Genomic DNA, 19,020 nt, shown 5'->3' with positions numbered 1-19,020 from the left:
TACCAAAATCCAAGCCATTTTGTTAAACCAAATAATCTTATCCTAGTTTAATTACAAATCATTGTGATCAGAGATGATCATGTACCACACTTAACCGAACATATGGCAAGACATTTTTGATATCTTAGAGATTTTTAACAACAAATTGTATGAAGGTTTTTGTAGCAGAGATACAGAAATATATATATATATGAAAGATACATGAAACAAAACAGTTGGCAGTGGTTAGATCTGGTTTATGGGATTATGTAATACCTTATATGTATTTTTGTTTATCTATATTTTTTGCATTTTTAATAATGCATGTTTTAAAGAGGAAAAAAAACTAGTATATTTTTCCTCAAACCAACTGTTAATGAAGGGAAACAGGTGGAAATAGTGGAGATAATGAAACTTCAGTGTGCACTTGAACTGCTTTTATTTTTGTGAAGGAAGATGAGAAACCAGCTTCCAGAAGTAAGGGTGTTGTTTAGCTGTAAATGGGCCTTTGACTGTGGCCATCCCCTATGAAGGACAAAGATTTTCCACGTGAGTCTAAGAAGATTAAAATGGGTAAAGACAGTGATGGTGACAAAATGTGTCTTTGGGAAAAATGAAAGTCCAGAGAAGAATTAGATAAACTGACCCAGCTGGAGAAGTTGGAGAAATAGCCTGTTGAGAAGAGCCTGAAGATCTGAGAACAAGACTATTTGCTCAGGCAGTGCTGAAGGAGATGATACCCATGGTGAGATCCTGGGGGTGGCCCCAGGTCAAAGAAATGGTGTCTGGACTAGGAAAGCCAGAGAGAAGATCCCAGGAAGGGGTGAGATAGTGACCTCCAGTGTGGTTGGTGGAGAGGCAAAACTCCTGCTCCTGAGATCTGAGGGTTAGGAGAAAAGGAACTTGGGTGAAGTAGGAAGACCAGTAATCTCAAAGGCCAAAGCCTAAGAAGAAGCCCACTAGGGAAGAGCCAAAAGCCCCCGAGTGCTTCATATCAAAACATTGAGAAATTGTTCATACCATTGTCCTTAACTGTATAACACCTCCAGATATGCTTGTGCTATAGGGGGTGACATCTGTTTATTGGCACCACAGCACACCCTATTGGTGGAAAGAGGTGCTGCTGGAGATGAGATAGAAAAGGTAGGGTGTGAACATCAATGGAGGGAATGCTGCTTTACAAAATTTGGCTAAGAACATTATGTGTGCAATGGTTTCTTTTAATTTTCACAAGAATCTTATGCAGTCAATAATATTATCCCTGTTTTTCAGACATGGGGAGAAAAGAGTTTAATAATTTGTAGCCAAGCTGATCAGCAAACTTAAGTCTAGTTTGAGCCCAGGCTCTCAGTTCCCACCTTACCACAATTATAAGCACTCTGTGACTTAGAAATGGAGAGTTAAGTTTAGGTGATCAAAATAGATAATTCAAAGGGGAAGAGTAATTTTTTGGCATCTTATGTATTAAAATGTATGATAAAGTTTTAGTACTTTGCCTAATTTTCTCAAAGATCCCAAATAGATAATTATCTGTCAAAACCACAAAGAACTGAAGCATCCATTCTTCAAATGACAAAATTACATGTCATATTTTTATGAAGCATAAATGAAGCATCATTATAGCCATGGCATGAATGGAATTAGATGTATGCAACTACGTAGGCAGTGTGCACACTGTCCACACCACGTCTCAGACATGCTGATTTGAGGAACTTCATCCTAGAACTTGAGGAAATCAAATATTGTTAAATGTGACTTAGAAATGTACGAAGATAGCTCTCAGAGAAGAGGCCATTAGCAGGTTTATGCCATGTCGACGTTTTTTTTCTATTTTTGTATTAGAGCAAAGCTGTTGATAATCAAGAAAGATTAGTTGTTGCCAGGGTGAAGGAAAAAAGCAACCCACACACTAAATCAGAAGTATCATTTTTGGGTGGAGTAATAACTGATAGGAATGCTGAGTGATTAAAGTTTCAGCAATAATTTTAATGAGAACATTTCCATCCATTCATTTGGCCATTCAGCCATTCATTATTCATTCTTTCCTTCCAACACTAGCACTTGTATGAGAAAATAAGTACAACATGGTCCTTTTCTCACAGCACTTACACTCTAGTGAGAAATATATATGCATAAGTTGATTACAATGAAGTGTGATGGGCTTTGCAAGGTCAGGATGAGCAAAGGGCTGTGGGAGCTGGAAAAGGAAGGGAGATATCTCTTGCACCCAGGCCTTCGTGACTGTTCAGTCTCCCCAGGGGCAGAGGCCCAGCCCCAGTTTCTGGAATGGCTGCCAACATTGCAGCTGCAGAGTCGCAGTTACACAATCGTAGCAACAGTCAGAGAGTAAGATGAAGCCAGGCCAGGCAACCTCAGTGTTGTGGTTAACAGGTGTTGAAGCAAATATGAAGAAAATGTGAGATCAAGCCACAGCTGGGTTTGGAGAGGTAAACCCTCTTTTAAATGCAAGAAAGAAGAGAACCAGGCAGTGGTGTACTTCACTGAAGTTTATCTTGAAAATATCAGATTCCCAAGGCTTTTCCCATGGTTTCTCTAATTCTGGACACTTGGACTACTAAATAGAAAAGAGGAAACAAATAATTGTCTTAAAAGCTTTAGCCTCCACCTCAAACTTGTGGGTTCAGACATAATGGGGTTACCTCTAATTGAACTTCTACCTGCTGTCCACTACCCTGATTTCTAAGATAAAGTGTGAAGCCAGCACACTGCATGTAGAACGTCCCTTGTCCGTCCCCCTTCTGCTTGTCCTTCATTCCTGCCAAGAGAGCCTTCAGTCACCAGATGCTTTTCTAGCTTCTTTTATGCTGCGAACTAACAGTCTGCCAGCAAGAGCCCTCCTTCCTCCTGGCTTGCTCCAGGCTCTACCGAATCTGATAGACACATTGAAAAACACGGTAGCTTCCTTGTGCTATTTCTTAAGACAATATACCTGACTTTGGGGGGAAGTGTTCAACAGTTGACACAAATTAATCTTTGGATTTAGCAAGTTTGTGTGTGTGGGTTTTGAAAATTCGGGGATGAGACAAAAACGGGCTTTTTGTCCACTGAGGCCGTCACCTGGATTCATGCATCCCTGCGTGCAGAGGTGGCCACTTTTGACCTCTACCATCTTATTGGCCAGTGTGGCCATGATCCATCACCTATAGTCTGGTGGTTGAATGGGGCTTCACCTGGGCTTGAATGGAGCCTCAATGTGCAAGGTCAATATGTTTAGAATAATTATCACACTTCCTATTAGAAATGTAGTAGATTACACTAATAAAGCCAACAATAGCAAATTTTACTTACAAAGTCCCACTGTATCTTGAAGAATCCATAGGCTTCCTATTTTGAGAATAATTACTATTAATGGGATGTTTTTAAACAATTAAAGAGAAAAAACACAAGTAGGGCTTTAGATTGTGTGATAATTTTGTTGCCAGTATTGATCAAAAATCTGTAAACATAAGGTTTACTGTCATCATCTATGAAACCAAAGATGTTCCCTGGACCCTACTATAGTCGTGTGCCACTTAACAGCAGGGATACAGTCTGAGAAGTGCATCACTAGGCGATTTTGTCATTGTGCACACATCACTGACCCAGGCTATATGATATGTCCTACTGTTCTAGGTGACAAACCTGTACAGCATGTGAGTATGCTGAATGTTGTAGGCAACTGTAAGAAAGTGTTAAGGATTTGTGTTAAGAAAAGGACAGTAGGGCAGCATCTGTGGCTCAGTGAGTAGGGCACTGGCCCCGTATAGTGATGGTGATGGGTTCAAACCTAGCCCTGGCCTAACCGCAACAACAACAAAAAATAGCCAGGCGTCGTAGCGGGTGCCTGTAGTCCCAGCTACTTGGGAGGCTGAGGCAAGAGAATCGCCTAAGCCCAAGGAGTTGGAGGTTGCTGTGAGCTGCGACCAAGGGTTAATAAGTGAAACTCTATCTCAAAAAAAGAGAAAAGGACAGTAAAAATATAGGATCAAAGATTAAAAAATGGCACACTTGTATACAGCGCTCATCATGAATGGAGCTTGTCTGAGTGGAAAGTCCTCTGGGTGAGTAAGTGAGTGAGTAGTGAGTGGATGTGAAGGCCTAGGGTGTTACTGTACACTGCCTTATAAACACTGTACACTTAGGCTACATGAATTTATTAAAAGCAAGCTCTCTTTCTTCAATAACAAATTAACCTTAGTGTACTATAACTTTTTTACTTTCTAAACTTTTTTTTAATGTACTTAGCTTAAAATACAAACAAAAATATTTTATTTCTTTATATCCTTATTCTATGAGCATTTTGTTGTTTTTTTAATTAAAACAATTTTTTTCTTTTTACTTTTTAAACTTTTTGCTAGAAACTGAGACCCAAACATGAACATTAGCCTAGGCCTACCCAGGGTCAGGATCGTAACATCACTGCCTTCTACCTCCACGTCTTGTCCCACTGGAAAGTCTTCAGGGGCAGTAACAGGCAGGGAGCTGTCATCGCCTATGATAACACCCCCTTCTTCCAGAATACCTCCTGAAGGAGCTGCCTGAGGCTGTCTTACAGTTAACTTTTTCTTCCTAAGAAAAAGGAGTACCACTCTAAAATAATGATGAAAAGCAAAGTGTAGTAAATACGTAAACCAGTAACGCAGGCATTGTTAGCATTAACAAGGATTCTTTCCTGTACGTAATTCTATGTGCTGTACTTTGATATGACTGGCAGTACAGCAGGTTTGTTTAGACAGTATCACCACAAACAGGAGAGAAAGGTGCTATACTGCACCATTATGGTGGCTACAATGTCACTAGGTGAGAATTTTTCAGCTCTGTTATAACCTTATGGACCACCATTGTATGTGCCATCCAGCATTGACCAAAACATCATCATGCAGCAGACAACTGTATTCTTGACTGACTCTAAATAGTAACTCACATATAGCCCACTATGGGAGGGGAAGATATATAATATATTCCCCATCTTCTCTGTGAGGTTCTGGTGGATACTGGAATGACGTGAGTGTTTAATATGAGTGGTATAACTAGAGAAACATAAGCCTTTCCATGCAAGCAAAAACCTGCATTATGATAGTTAAGGAAGAGCCATTTGTGTTTCACTGCATATAATCTGAACCTTTTACAGTCTCTGGTGGCAGTGTTGGGAGGCAGAAGCAAGAGATGATACTAATAAGCTCTGATCTTGCAGATGCAGGATGCTGGGCCAAGAACTAACTATAAAAGGCTTTTCCAACTGGGGATCCAGAGCTGGCACTCAAATTAAAATCTGAGAGCTTCTCTTTTGTATATAAACCCTTTCCTCCCTACAAGGAAATACAGACTTAAGGTCCTCTTTTCCTAATTCTACTTGGGGCCTTTGGCTTTATGAGCAAAGGGAGATGGAGGTTTTATTTTAAACCAACATCTTAAGCAGGTCACCTGGGAGCTCGTCTACATCTCATGGGAAAGCTAAATATAGCAACCTGTTCTAGGGGCCTCCACGGGGGCTATGTGACTAACCAGGGTTGGATGTATTAGACAGGCCTTCATGACAAGCATCACAATCTAAGATTTGGCTGGGAGGCAATATTTAAAACTACTAGTTGCTAAAAGTGATGAGCTACTGCCATGCGGTCAGGGGAAACAATTGTGAAGGCTGGCAAAGCAGAGTCTTGAATTTTTGAGCATTGTTTTCTTCTCTTAAACTGAACTCCTCTTCCCTTATTTGATAGTTGCTACATGCAAAGCAGGTTAACCCATTGCACTGAGTAAATGAAAACCCAAACTGGGGGTTCACAGAAGCATTACCCATCTGCAGTTTGGGCAGGGCGTTTGCATATTAGTACAGAGCTTGACGAGCACCAAGAGGGTTGTTTGTGCTTGGGTTATGTTTGCAGTGTTCCAAAACTAAGGTAAAATCTGGCCTCAGATCCCTGAGGCCTAACTAATCCAGTAATGAACTGAGACAGCTTGATAGGTATTGTTTCCACCCAATTCCCAGGCTGTTCTGTTCCGGGAAGATATTTCTAAAATTGAAAATGGAGTAAATGGAATGGGATTACAATAATGACAAATAATCAATAATGACAAATCTCATTGTAAAATCATCTGTAAAAGAGTTGAGCTGGTGATGTCTAAAATATTCCCCCGTTTCTAACATTACATTCCAGGGTCTTATTGTCAAGAAAACATGATAGGTTTATTAAATACCCTATAGAACACTGTACTCAGAGTGCCTGCATTATCTGAGGCGATTTTTCTGTTTAATCTGAGCTGTATGTATGCTCCTGCAGCTTCAAAACATCTGGGCACAGCAATTTTTTTCTATCCTGCACCTGCAAGAGTAAGTACACACATAAACAAAAAAGAAATTAAATCTTCCGCAGAGCTGGGGAAAAAAGAACCCAACCAGCCATGAAGCCCAAGGGAGCAGTATGACAAGTGCTGAGCTGTAAACAAGCTTGAGAGGGATTTAATTCTTATGACAAGTGCCAGTGGTGGCATCTCACATGGACTCAGCATATGCACACATTTCAGAGAAGAGCCACCCAGGATTTAATGCAAATGGAAAAAGAAGAAAAAAAAAGAAAAAGCTCCCAGTGCATCAGCTTCTCCTCGTCTATAAATAGCCAAGCAAATCAAGATGAGCTAGTGTTGTAATTATCTTGATTTTCAGAATTTTTGCCACTCAGAAGAGATTTTTAGAGTCTCCTCCCTGCTCTTTATAATTATAGCTGCTGTTCCAACCTCTGCCAAGGGTTGGTGGTTGCAATGTGATAGTCGCCAGGTGGCTGCTCTGCAGCAGAGAAAATTACCAAGTTTCCTTGGTTGGTCCGGTTTTGTCATTTAAGATCCAAATCAAAACTTCAGAGGGCAGCCATTCATCATCTTGTGACAGCCACTTCTTCACGTTTGCTTGTAACTTCTAGACCCTGGCGCTGTGGGGCCCTTCTGCACTTGAGTAAATGACATGACTAAGATACCAGAGTGGCTGTGGCTTCACTTTGCATAGAATCACAGACATTTATGTTAGGAAAGGACTAGAAACCAAGCCCAGAAACTGGACTCTTTCCAAATGTGGAATGCCACATTTGCTGGTCCTTATTCTCTTCATGTGTTTAAGAACTGCAGTGCAGTGGAAGAAAGGGGGATGGGAGTGATTTCTAAAAACAGGCAGGTGGAATGGAAGACCCTGCTAGTTGCCTACTTAATATACTTCTCCCATATCAAAAGTGGCCAGACTCTGACCCACAGGCTTAATCCAGCATGCGGCTGCTTTTAGAAACAAAACTGTATTGGAACACAGCCTCCCTGTGTATTGCATATGGTCACTTTCATGCTATAGGGGCAGATTTCAGTAGTTAGAGCTTACACTGGAAGGCCTACAAAGCCTGATGTATTTACTACTGGGGCCTTCTACAGAACACATTTGCTGACCCCTATCCTATGTTAAGAGAACCTCATTTTGATTGCAGCAGCCCTGTGCCAGTTTTTCAAAAATCACTTCCTTCTAGCTAGGGGTAGCCACATGGTCCAGTTGTACCTAATGACAGGCAAGAGAAAGTGGCCCTGGTGGGGGTCCTTTGTTGCTTTCTAAAACTGGCACCAGCCCCTGCCATTCTCCCTTCCTTTTCCCTCTCTTCCCATGTGGAGTGGCTGTGATGACACTTTGGAGCATGATTCCCACTGCTGGAGTATGGTGGACACAGGGCTGTCTTGTGACTGTAAGGATGAAAGTAACATTCCGAGGATATGAGGGCGAAAGTAGGTTCTTAATGGGAATGAGCCCCCTAAGAGGGCTTCTATACCTTGTAAAAAAATGAAATCTTAACTGACAACAAGGCTGCCTGGCTGGTTTGAACAGTGTAGGAGCAAAAGATATCAGAAACTATGTGAAACTTCCCTCCCCATCCTGCTTCCATAGAAATGTTCCAGGACTAAGACTAAAATCCCCAAAGTCTCATAAGAAATTTCTATCTACCTTTAGTGTTAGATGGGCATTTAAATCCTTTCCTTAATAGATAATTCAAATTTTCAGTACACACTATTTATATGGTAAGAAAGGGATGCTGAATTTCTTTCCTAAAGATCATCTACCTTTGTGGTTTACACTTCTTTAAGTATATGGCATTAACTAACCCCAGCAGTCAATAATAGCATTGTGTGGTGGTGACCACAATTATATTTAGGATGTAAAAAAAAAGCTAGACCAGATGGAATACTTTCTAGAGCCCTGCACTCAAATACTTTATTTTTATTCCATTTCTGAGGAGATAGAAACAATTTCTGTGTGATCTCCACAGTTCTCCCCACAGTAACTCTCCTTCCCCTGCCCTCCTCCTCTGTTTTCTCTCTGCTGAGTCCTTATGCTTTATACTTCAGGAGATGAGGGGAGTGAGATCAGAGAATAGGGGAAGTTAAGAGTTCACAAAATAATTCACACAATTTCTTCTCCTCATCTCATCATATGCTAATCAAACTGCGTCCATTGATGGCCTTTTCTCAAAATGATCCTGGTAGTAACAAAATTGGTCCAGGTCAAAATGACAGCTTCGGTGGTGACACTGCCAAAAATCTACCCTACGGCCTCCTCTGCTTCCTTCCCTAGTCTTCAGTAGGACCTCAAAGATTCTGAAAGAAAACAGTAAGTGCAATTTAAACACTTAATCTTCTCTCACAAAAATCCAAAGAGAATATGAAGGTGTTTATGGAAAATAATATGGGTGATGCATTCTTCCATAGGGTCCAAAAAAGTCTGTAATTAATATGATTTCACCTTATACACATATGAGATAAATGTTAATTTTTAAGATACATAGATGGTAAAGTTCTGGAGTTGAATTCCTAAGAGTACTTAGTAGGAATTTTACTTCATTTTTAAATGGCAAAATCTTAAAAACATAGTGTAATGTGGCTATTTGCACGACTGTTTCCCAGACATCATTCAGGAAAGCATAGAAAATACTTTTGGGGGGGGGGATGTTAAGTTTAAACATTAGCTGGGCAAGGTGTCTTATGCCTTTAATCCTACACTCTGGAAGGCTGAAGCAGGAGCATTGCTTGAGCTCAGTAGTTCAAGACCAGCCTGAGCAAGAGTAAGACCCCATCTCTACTAAAAATAGAAAAATTGAGCTGGGCATGGTGGTTGTTTGATCTGGTGGTTCTAAATATCCTTCCCTACTCCCAAAAGTTGTCATTTTGACCTGGCCCAATTTTGTTACTACAAAGATCATTTGAGAAAAGTGTTCCTTGGATGCGGGATGCAGTTTGATTAGCATATGATGAGATGAGGAGAAGTAATTGTGTGGATTATTTTGTAGTCCACTCCAGCCCAGGACTTAGAGGTTGCTGTGAGCTGTGATGACGCCACTGCGCTCTAGCCAGGGCGACAGAGCAAGACTGTCTCAAAAGAAAAAGAGAATTAAAACATTATTTGTTCTATTAATGCTATCTTGATTTGGTTGTTTTATTTATAAAAAGACTGCAGTTGGTTTCATTCTTCATGGTTTTGTCTACAAATCAATACAGACTTCCGGCTACCATGCTTATGACATTTTGAAGCCTAGAAAATGTAGTTAGGTATGTAAAAAAATATGATTGGATCACATAAGGCAGTCTTATGCCTTCAAATTATATTTCCACAATTTAAAGAAATCATTCTCTCTTATTTCTTCTTGTATTACAAATGCCATCAGATTCACCACACTCCCTCATCAGAAATGGCTCTAAATTGTAAGCATAGCCAGTAACGGGCCAGCCGCCTCCATGTGCCTCTGTGACATCACAAATGGTCTGGCCATATCCCTGAATTTTAAAACAAAAACAAACCCCCTAGGGTTCAAGGGTTCTAAGTCAGGATGAAAAATGTAAATAGGCTCTTTATTTAAAAAGAAATCTGGGAACAGTGAAGGGCACTGTCACCTGTATCACTGTGGCAGCAGAATTCTAACACAGCCCTCAAGATTCCTACCATGTGGGGCTCATGCCCTAAATAATCCCTCCCAACGTGAGCAGGCAGAACTTGTGAATGTGACGGAATATCACACATTAGGTTACCAGTCAGGTGAGTTTCAGTTAATCCAAAAGGGGTTTATGTGGATCACCTGAGAGATTGGGGGTGAGAAGGTCTATGGAAGGAACCAAATAGCTAAGACCTGAGGGCAGTTGTTAGTTTGAAAAGGGCAGCTCCCTGCCCACAGCCAATTCTTCCAACAACCTGAATGAGCAAGAAGCCCCTGAGCTCCTGGTGAGACCTCACCCTGGTCAACACCTTGATTTCAGTCCTGTGAGACTATGAGCCGAGGACCCAGCTGACCCATGCCTAATCCATAGAAACTGTGAGATAGTAAATTGGTGTTGTTTTAAGCTGTTAAGTCTGTAGTAATTTGTTATGCAGCAAAGGAAAACTAATACACACGTAATCACAAATCCAAAGCCTGTCTTTGATAACCCTTACAGCTGTGGGAGTTCTCTCCAGAACTTTCCTTCTGGGATTGATGGTCTTTGGGCTGGATGTTGTACTTGGCAAGAATCCCACAAAAGTTCCTAAGGATGACTTGATCAGCAGTAAAATTTATTCATTTCTTTGTTTATTCAGAAAGTATGTGAGGTCTGGTACAGTGGCTCACGCCTGTAATCCTAGCACTTTTGGAAGCCCAAGACAGGAGGATCCCTTGAGCTCAGGAGTTTGAGACCAGTCTGAGCAAGAGCGAGGCCCAATCTCTACTGAAAATTGAAAAACTTACCCAGGCATTGTGATGGGTACCTGTAGTCCCAGCTACTTGGGAGATTGTGAGGCAGAAGCATCACTTGAACCCAGGAGTTAGAGGTTGCTCTGAGCTGGGCTGATACCATGGCACTTTAACGTGGGGCAACAGAGTGAGATTCTGTTTCCAAAAAAAAAGTACTTGAATGCCTACCACACACCAGGCAGGCTTTTGTTTGACAGTACTCAATGTTTTCTATTTTCCCCTCTAGAAGCTATGCCCACCCTCCTGTGTCTTGGGAGGCTAAGTTTGTGGCCTCTGTGTATTCTAGATTCGGCTAACGGAATAAACTAGCAAGAACATTAAAGTGTAGAAAGAAGAGTAAGTCAGGAAATATATTTCCCTGAATTTTTTGCTAGTGCATTACCTTGAGCTAGCTGTTCCTCTCCTAAGCTACTCTCTCTCTCTCTCTCTCTGAGTAGTCCCTCCCCTTTCCCAGCCCCTGGATGGTGAAAACTCCCCAGTATCACCCTGATGTGCTGCACTCTTCCTGTTGGTACACTCAAACCCTGGCCACCCCTCTGTAAATAATTTCTTTATCAAACTCTCTTCTTTTCTTTGATGTGCGAGTGTAATCTTTCCCACCAAGACCTTGAAGATACAGCAGTTCACATCCACCCTTTGCCCCTCCCCTCAAAAATCTTATTATTCAGAACTACCAGATCAGGGGATTGGATTCTATTCTTAGTTTGCCCCCCTACCTAACTTCAAGAAAGTGGTCTCTCAGGAACACTGTTTCCTTATCTGCAATGAGAAAAGTGGCTTCAAGTATCTCTAAGGCTTCTGTAAGATCTCATAATCTATAAATCAGTAAGTGGTTGGTAAAGCTTAAATAATGTGATGTTTAGAGCAAATAAAATTTCTTTACCTGTAATTGTTCTTGATTTCCTCATGAACTTCAGCCCTTTAGCATTGGAGAAATTAGAGTCAGGCCAATCCAATGAAATAATGCAATTATCCCGTTAAATAATACAAGGTCTCTCTAGGTGAAAATACCTGGTCCCTTGAATTTCTTACTTTGGTCTTTAGCCTCTTTTCCAGGTCCTCTCCAGGATGGCTTCTGCGTATCTAAACTGAAGGCTCATATGTCTGGTGCCCTCATGACTAAGGAAAGGAATCTCTCTCTGTGGTCTTCCTTGTGTCCTCTTGTTCCCCTGACCCCTGAGACACTGTCTCTTGTCTGGCAAGAGGGCAGAGCTTGGCAAACTTTTTCCATAAAGAGCCAGATAGTAAATATTTTAGGCTTGGTGGATCATATGAGCTGTGTTGCAACTACTCAACTCTGCAACTGAAAAGCAGCCAAAGTAAAAATTTACCTATTAAGTACAATGAACGTGATTCTGGTGACAGGCATGCTAAAATCCCTGACTCAAGCATTATACTAGGTATCTGTATTAAAAGAAATTTGTACCTCCTTAATATTTTGAAGTAAATAAATAAATAATAAAATAGAAAAACTTCCATAAAACATTTAAACAAATGGATGTTTACAAAAACAGGCTACCAGGGTGGATTTAACCCATGGCCATAGTTTTCCAACTCCTGGCCTAGAGGCTCCTTGGCTGAGTCAGCTTCCCCTCGATTCTCCCAGGATAGACCCCAGCCCCTGCTTCCTTAACGGGCAAGGCTTCAACTGTCTCCACCTATTTCCTGGTGGTAGGAGTCCATCTAAACCTCTGCTGTGAGGTCACCTACTGACTCTAGTTTTCAAGGCTCCCAACTCTGAATCAGGTCACAGGAAAAGAAAAGCAGGCTCCAGCTTTTTTCTGATGTTCACCTCCCTGCACTGTCTGCCCTTCGGTTCAGCTGAGTGTTTCCATAAGCATTCTATCTTAACGCTATGCCCCAGGAAGAGAGAAAAAATAAAAACTCCAGAGCTGTCTGTAGTTCCCTTCTTTTTACTGTCCTCTAAGGTAAGGTGACCAGACGTTCACTTTTGGTGGGACAGTTCCGATTTTTAACAATTTGTCCTGTGCCCACCCCACCCCTACCCCACCCCCCGGCATTTTTAAAAAGTCTCGATTTTTGGAAAGAACGCACCACAAGTTAGGGAACAGTGGGAGAATGGGAAGGGAATATACAGTTTTTGGCTGCTAAAATGGTTAATGTAACTTCATTTGGAAATGAAAAGGCTAATGTAAACTCCCTACACCAGGTGGAATTGGTATCAGAAGGAAACTGCTCCCTCCCTTGCTTCTAGGCAAGGACAATTAGCTCAAAAGGAGCCAAACTGTCTGGAACAAACAAGTAGCCCCCTCCCTCTGTAGAGTAAGGTGACCAGATGTCCCGCTTTTGGCCGGATAGTCCCAATTGTCTGATTTTGGAAAGAATGCATGACAAGCTAGGGAACACGGGAGAGCAAGAAGGAAATATACGGTTTTCAGCTGCCATGTGGCTATTTCACCAGGATATGAGTTTTATATTATTTTTGTTAATTTTATAATGTTAAACTTTAATAATAACAAATAATTGTTGAGAACTGATTATCGAGAACTGCTTATCAAAGTCTGCATTGTTGTCAGGCCCTGCCCCCCCAATGGTGTCCCCCTTTACCAATGTTAAAATCTGGTCACCTTACTCTAAGGTTGGTTTTCCTCTCCTGACCTTTGTTCTTTTTCTACCATATTCTCACTCATGTCATAGAGAAATAAGCTTCTTGGTCTAGCTTAGAAGGATCCTTAGAAGGGTAAGAGTTATCTGGAAGGTATTCAGCCATGTAGGTCTCTGTTTTTCATATTACATGGCTGGCTACTTTCCAGACAGCCATGTATGTGAGATAAATACACACACAGAGGGAGCCCCCCCAGAATGGATACACGTTTTAAGAAAGGAAAAATCTGTATCAAATTTGTAATACTCAAGTCACCTTTGACTTCTGCAACTACAAATGGTGCTCAGTCATGACTTGCATTCATCTTTTGTTGTCGGTATATACTGAGTGTTACCATTTTAATACAGTTTTTTTCTTTCTTAAAATGTGTATGGCACTTTAGCCTGGGGCAACAGAGTAAGATTCCTTTATCCTTTCTTAAAGTGCCATTTAAAATGTGTATACATTTTGGGGACACTCTCTCTATATTTTATCTTTTCAATGTACTCTCGGATAACAAAGTTTCCCTACCCAAAGATGTCAGAAACACAAGCTGATGGCCTTGAGGCACTTCTGAAAGGGATGGAGTGTGTGGAACAAAGGAAAGAACTTGTGCTTTGGGGTCTCACAGAACCACATTCCCTCCTCTGGTTGCCCCTCAATTGCTATGAAGTTGTGGGCTAGTTCTTCACTGTTTCTGAGTCTCATGTGGCTTATTTTTAAAATTAGCTTGATAATATATGATATTAAAACAACTACCTAGAATAGGACCTGATGTATAGTAGATGCTCAATAATAGCTCTTTGATAGCTATAACCACAATTAGCAGACAGTGAAAATGTCTTTAATTTAGTCAAATCAGTAGATAGTCACAACTCTGTTTTGTACCTTCTGGTGTAAAGAGTTTTTCTTGAGTTGAACTGCACTTGGACTGAATTAGATGCTGCCTAGATAAGTCTCCAGCACCTCCGACTATTTGTCTTTACTCCTTACACATGACCTAGAAGAAAACATAATAATTACTTGGCTAGTACTGCATATAAGGGTAATTTGTAGTAAGAATTACACGATTCTTTTTTAATATTTTTTGTCTTTTTATTATTTTAATTACAATTCTTGGTTGGCAAATCATACACACACTAGTGGAACCTACAACTTTAATTGACCAAACTGTCACTTAGACTCTGTAGTTCATTTGAAGAAAGAAGTGGGTTTCAGATTTATATCAGCAATTCAATGGTTTAAGGGTGGGGTTCCATTAGTCCCATTTTCAATAAACAGACAAGAAAAATTTGCTCCCCTCCACCTTCATTCTCAGTAATACTTAGCAGACAATGCCTTGTTAAATGTGATCAAATAACAACTAAGTTTAGAAATGTCTAAAAATCAGTACCAATTGTTACATTTCCCACATACTCACACAAAAAAATCCACACCAGAAAATAATCACATTAGGTACTAAGCTTGCTGATGCTAAGACTTACTCCACTGATCTCTATGCTTTGTGGAGAGGCAGACCCAATGCAATTGCCTGAAGATCATTCTACAGATTTTGGTTTCTTAATTCCCCTGAGAGAGTTCAAATGGCACAGCTGCTGGGCTTATCAAACTGTAGCTGCAGACATCTGTGCTGTGTTTCCCAATGTTTTTGATATTCCCTGTTATTTAAATGTAATGTGACTGGCCTATAAGCTCATCAGTTTAAATTTGCGTTAAGAGTTTACCAAAGACAGTGGAGTAGGTAACGAGAGTGAGCTTCATGTTCAAAACTCACATGCAAGGCCCAGCACGATGGCTCATGCCTGTAATCCCAGCACTCTGGGAGGCTGAGGCCAGTGGATTGCTTGAGCTCATGAGTTCGAGACCAGCCTGAGCAAGAGCCAGAACCCGTCTCCAAAAATAGCTGGGAGTTGTGGTGGGCGCCTGTAGTCCCAGCACTGGGGAAGCTGAGGCAAGAGAATCACTTGAGCTCAAGAGTTTGAGGCTGAGCTGTGACGCCACAGCACTCTACTGAGGGCAACAAAGTGAGACTCTGTCTCACAAGAAAAAAAGAAAGAAAGAGAAAGAAAACTCACATGCAGTGGTAAAAAGATGTCTCTTTGGAGAGAATGAGGAGTAGACAGAAGAAAAGACAAAGTTATGTCCACAAAGGCTGCCCAGAGAAGAACCCCATAACAATAACTGAAGAATTGGGGAAAATGAGAAATACATTTGAGAAATAGACAATATGTTTTTGGTTCACCCTCTGACCATTCTCTCTTTCCTTTGCCCATTGGGCATTTTCTCTAACGTTCTATGCCTGGCCCAGGTACACTTTCCCATTACCTCCCCTTCCTGTCTACCCTTTCCTTAATCTTCATTAGAACGTACATCTCCTGGACCCCTGGACCAGGTAATGGTATTTAATGCCAAGACCTGATATTAGATATGAAAGTATTGGTGTCTGCCAGGCACTGTCCTTAAATTCTGCAATGACTACTTGGGAGGCTGAGGCAGAAGGATTGCTTGAGGTCAGGAGTTCGAGACCATCCAGAGATGTAGAATAAAATTCTACGATGAGGGTTTGTTTGGGAAGCCTGGGAACCTGGGACTGGTCTGATTCTAATGGAGAGAAGACCAATCATGGAAGCAGGCCAGCTGGGAGATCAGTGGGCAGGAAGCTACTTTGAAAGACTAGCGTTCCTAAGTCACACCCAATATCAAGTTTCAGTTAGATGAGGATAAATGTGCAAGTCTGAGGGAAGATGGGAGAAAGGGAGGGCCCAAAGGTGACAACAATTGTAGCAGCAGCCCGCTCAAAAAAAATCAGGAGGTCACAGATGCTGAGAAGGTGTGGCTCCCAACACAGCCTGCTGCTACTATATGCAGAGGGTGGGAGAGATGGAATTCACACAAAAGGAGGAGAGGAGGCAGGATTATTGCCACAAGTTGGATCTTCCCTGTGTTGTTGAGAGTAAGGATCAGGTAGTGAAAACTTTGATTCCTGTGAGCTTGTGTTTTCCTTTATGAGTGGTGGGGAGGTTGAGGAATTCCTGTCACCTTTGAGCTGTGGAAACATGGAGATTTGTCCTGGGGCAGGTTAGCTCTCTATTCTCCTCTTTCTTCCTTTCTATGGGTCTACTTCAATTGAGAAGCTATTGAGCTGTTTGAGCTCCTTATATATTCTAGTTATTGACATGTTAGTAGATTAATAGTTTCAAAATCATGTATCCCATTCTAGAGGTTATCTCTTCACTTTGCTGATTATTTCCTTTGCTGTGAAGAAGGTGTTTTGCTTGATATATTCCATTTATATATTTTTGGGTTTTGGTTGTTTGTGCTGTTGAGGTCTTAACACCAAAAGATCTTCATGCAGATTGATGTCCTGGAGCACTTCTCCAGTGTTTCCTTCTAAGAGTTTCATAGTTTCAGGTCTTATCTTTACATCTCTAGTCCATGTTTTGATTTTTGTATATAGTGAGAGATAGGTAAATAGAAGTCTACTGTCATTCCTGCATATAGTTATCCAGTTTTCTCACCACCACTTATAGAAGAGATGTCCTTTTCCCATTGTATGTTCTTGGAACTTTTGTTGAAAATGAGTTGATTACAAACTCATTTGTGGATTTATATCTGGGTTCTCTATTCTATGGGTTCTCTGTGTCTGTTTTTATGCCAGTGTCATGCAGGTTTAGTTACTATAACTCTGTTTTATTTTGAGGTCAGGTAGTGTTTTGCCTATAGCTTTGTTCTTTTTGTTCAGGATTGCTTTGGCTATTTGGGGTCTTTTGTGGTTCCATGTAAATGTAAGGATGGGTTTTTTCTATTTCGGTGAAAAATGACACTGATATTTTGATAGAGATTCCAATTGAACCTATAAATCACTTTAGGCAGAATTGTCATTTAAAAATATTAATTTTTCCAATCCACAAGCATGGACTATCTTTCATTTTTTGTGTGTCCTCTTCAATTTCTTTCACTAATATTTTATAGTTTTCTTTGTATATATCTTTAATGTCTTTGGTTATATCAATTCCTAGGCATTTTATATTCTTTGTAGCTATTATAAATAGGATTTTTTCCTTTGTCCGATTTTCACTGTCGATGTACATACATGCTACTGATTTTTAATATACTGACTTTGTATCCTGCAATCTTACTGCATTTGTTTATTAGTTCTAACAGATTTTTGGTGGAGTCCTTAGCTTTTTTTAAGTGTAAGATTATGCCATCTTCAAAAAGACTAAATTGAATTCATCCTTTCAATTTGAGTGCCCCATCTTTCTTCCCCTTGCCTAACAGCTTTGATGAGGAATTCCACTATTATGTTCAATGAAAATGGTGAAAGTGGGCATCCTTATCTTGTTCCAAATCTTAGAGGAAAGGCTTTCAGTTTGCCCCTGTTTAGTACAATGATACCTGTGGGTTTGTCAAATATAATCTTTATTATTTTGAGGTATGTTCTTTCTATATCCAATTTAATGAGGATGTTTATCCAAAAGGGATGTTGAACTTTATTGACTGCTAATTCAGCATCTATTGAAATGATCTATGGTGTTTGCTTTTGGTTGTATTAATGTGAAGTATAACATTTATTGCATTTTGTACATTGAACCATCCTTGAATCCCTGGAATGCATCATAATTGATCATGATGAAGTAGGATGTATTTTTAATTTTTTAATGTATTGTTGAAGCTGGTTGGCTATTATTTTGTTGAGGATACTTGCTTATATGTTCATCAGTGATATTGGCCTGTACTTTTCTTCTGTGTGTGTGTCCTTGTCTGATTTTCCTTTTAATTTATATTTTTAGATATGGGCTTTCTCTATGTTGCCTGGGCTGGACTTAAACTCATAAGGCAATCAATCCCTCCACCTTAGTCTCCTAAGTAGTTGGAAATACGGGTACCCACCACCAAGCCCAGATTAATCTGGTTTTAGTATTTGAGTAGCACTGGTATTGTAGAATGAGTTTGGAAGTATTTCCTCATTCTTATTTTTTTTTAATTTTGAGTAGAAATGGTATTAGTTCTTCTTTAAATGTTTCGTAGAATTTATCAGTGAGGTATCAGGCACTATGATTTTCTCTGCCAGGAGAATTTTTGTTATAGCTTTGGTCTTATTACTTGTTCCTGGTTCTTTTAGGGTTTCTATTTCTTCATGGTTCAATCTTGCTAAAATATACATGTCCAGAAATTTATGTATTTCTCTTAGGTTTTCCAATTCAATGCTGTGTGATTGTTCATAATGATCTCTAATGACTCTTTTTATTTCTGTGGTCTCAGTTATTATGTCTTTTTTAAAATGATTTTATTTATTTGGGTCTTCTCTCTTAGTTTAGCTAAAGTTTTGTCAATTTTGTTTATCTTTTCAAGAAACTGACTTTTTGTTTCACTGATTTTCTGCATGTTCTTTAGCCTGTTTTATTTATTTTTGCTTTGATCTTTATTATTTCTTCCCTTCTACTAATTTTGAGTTTTGTTAGTCCTTGAGTTTCTAGTTCCTTAAAGTATATCATTAAGTAGTTCATTTTAAGTCTTTTTATCCTTTTTGATATAGATATTTCTTGCTATAAACTTTCCTTTTTATCCTGATTTTGCTGTGTCCTATAGATTTTTGGTATGTTGTAAGTCCATTTTTTTCCAAGAAATTTTTTAATTTCTTTTTTAATTTCTTCATTGATTCAATGGTTCTTCAGAAACATGTTTAATTTCCATGTG

Source organism: Otolemur garnettii, unplaced genomic scaffold (genome assembly GCF_000181295.1).
Source record: "Otolemur garnettii isolate 467f Iridium unplaced genomic scaffold, OtoGar3 scaffold00011, whole genome shotgun sequence".
NCBI classification, from domain to species: domain Eukaryota; kingdom Metazoa; phylum Chordata; class Mammalia; order Primates; family Galagidae; genus Otolemur; species Otolemur garnettii.
This window is presented reverse-complemented; position numbering follows the sequence as displayed.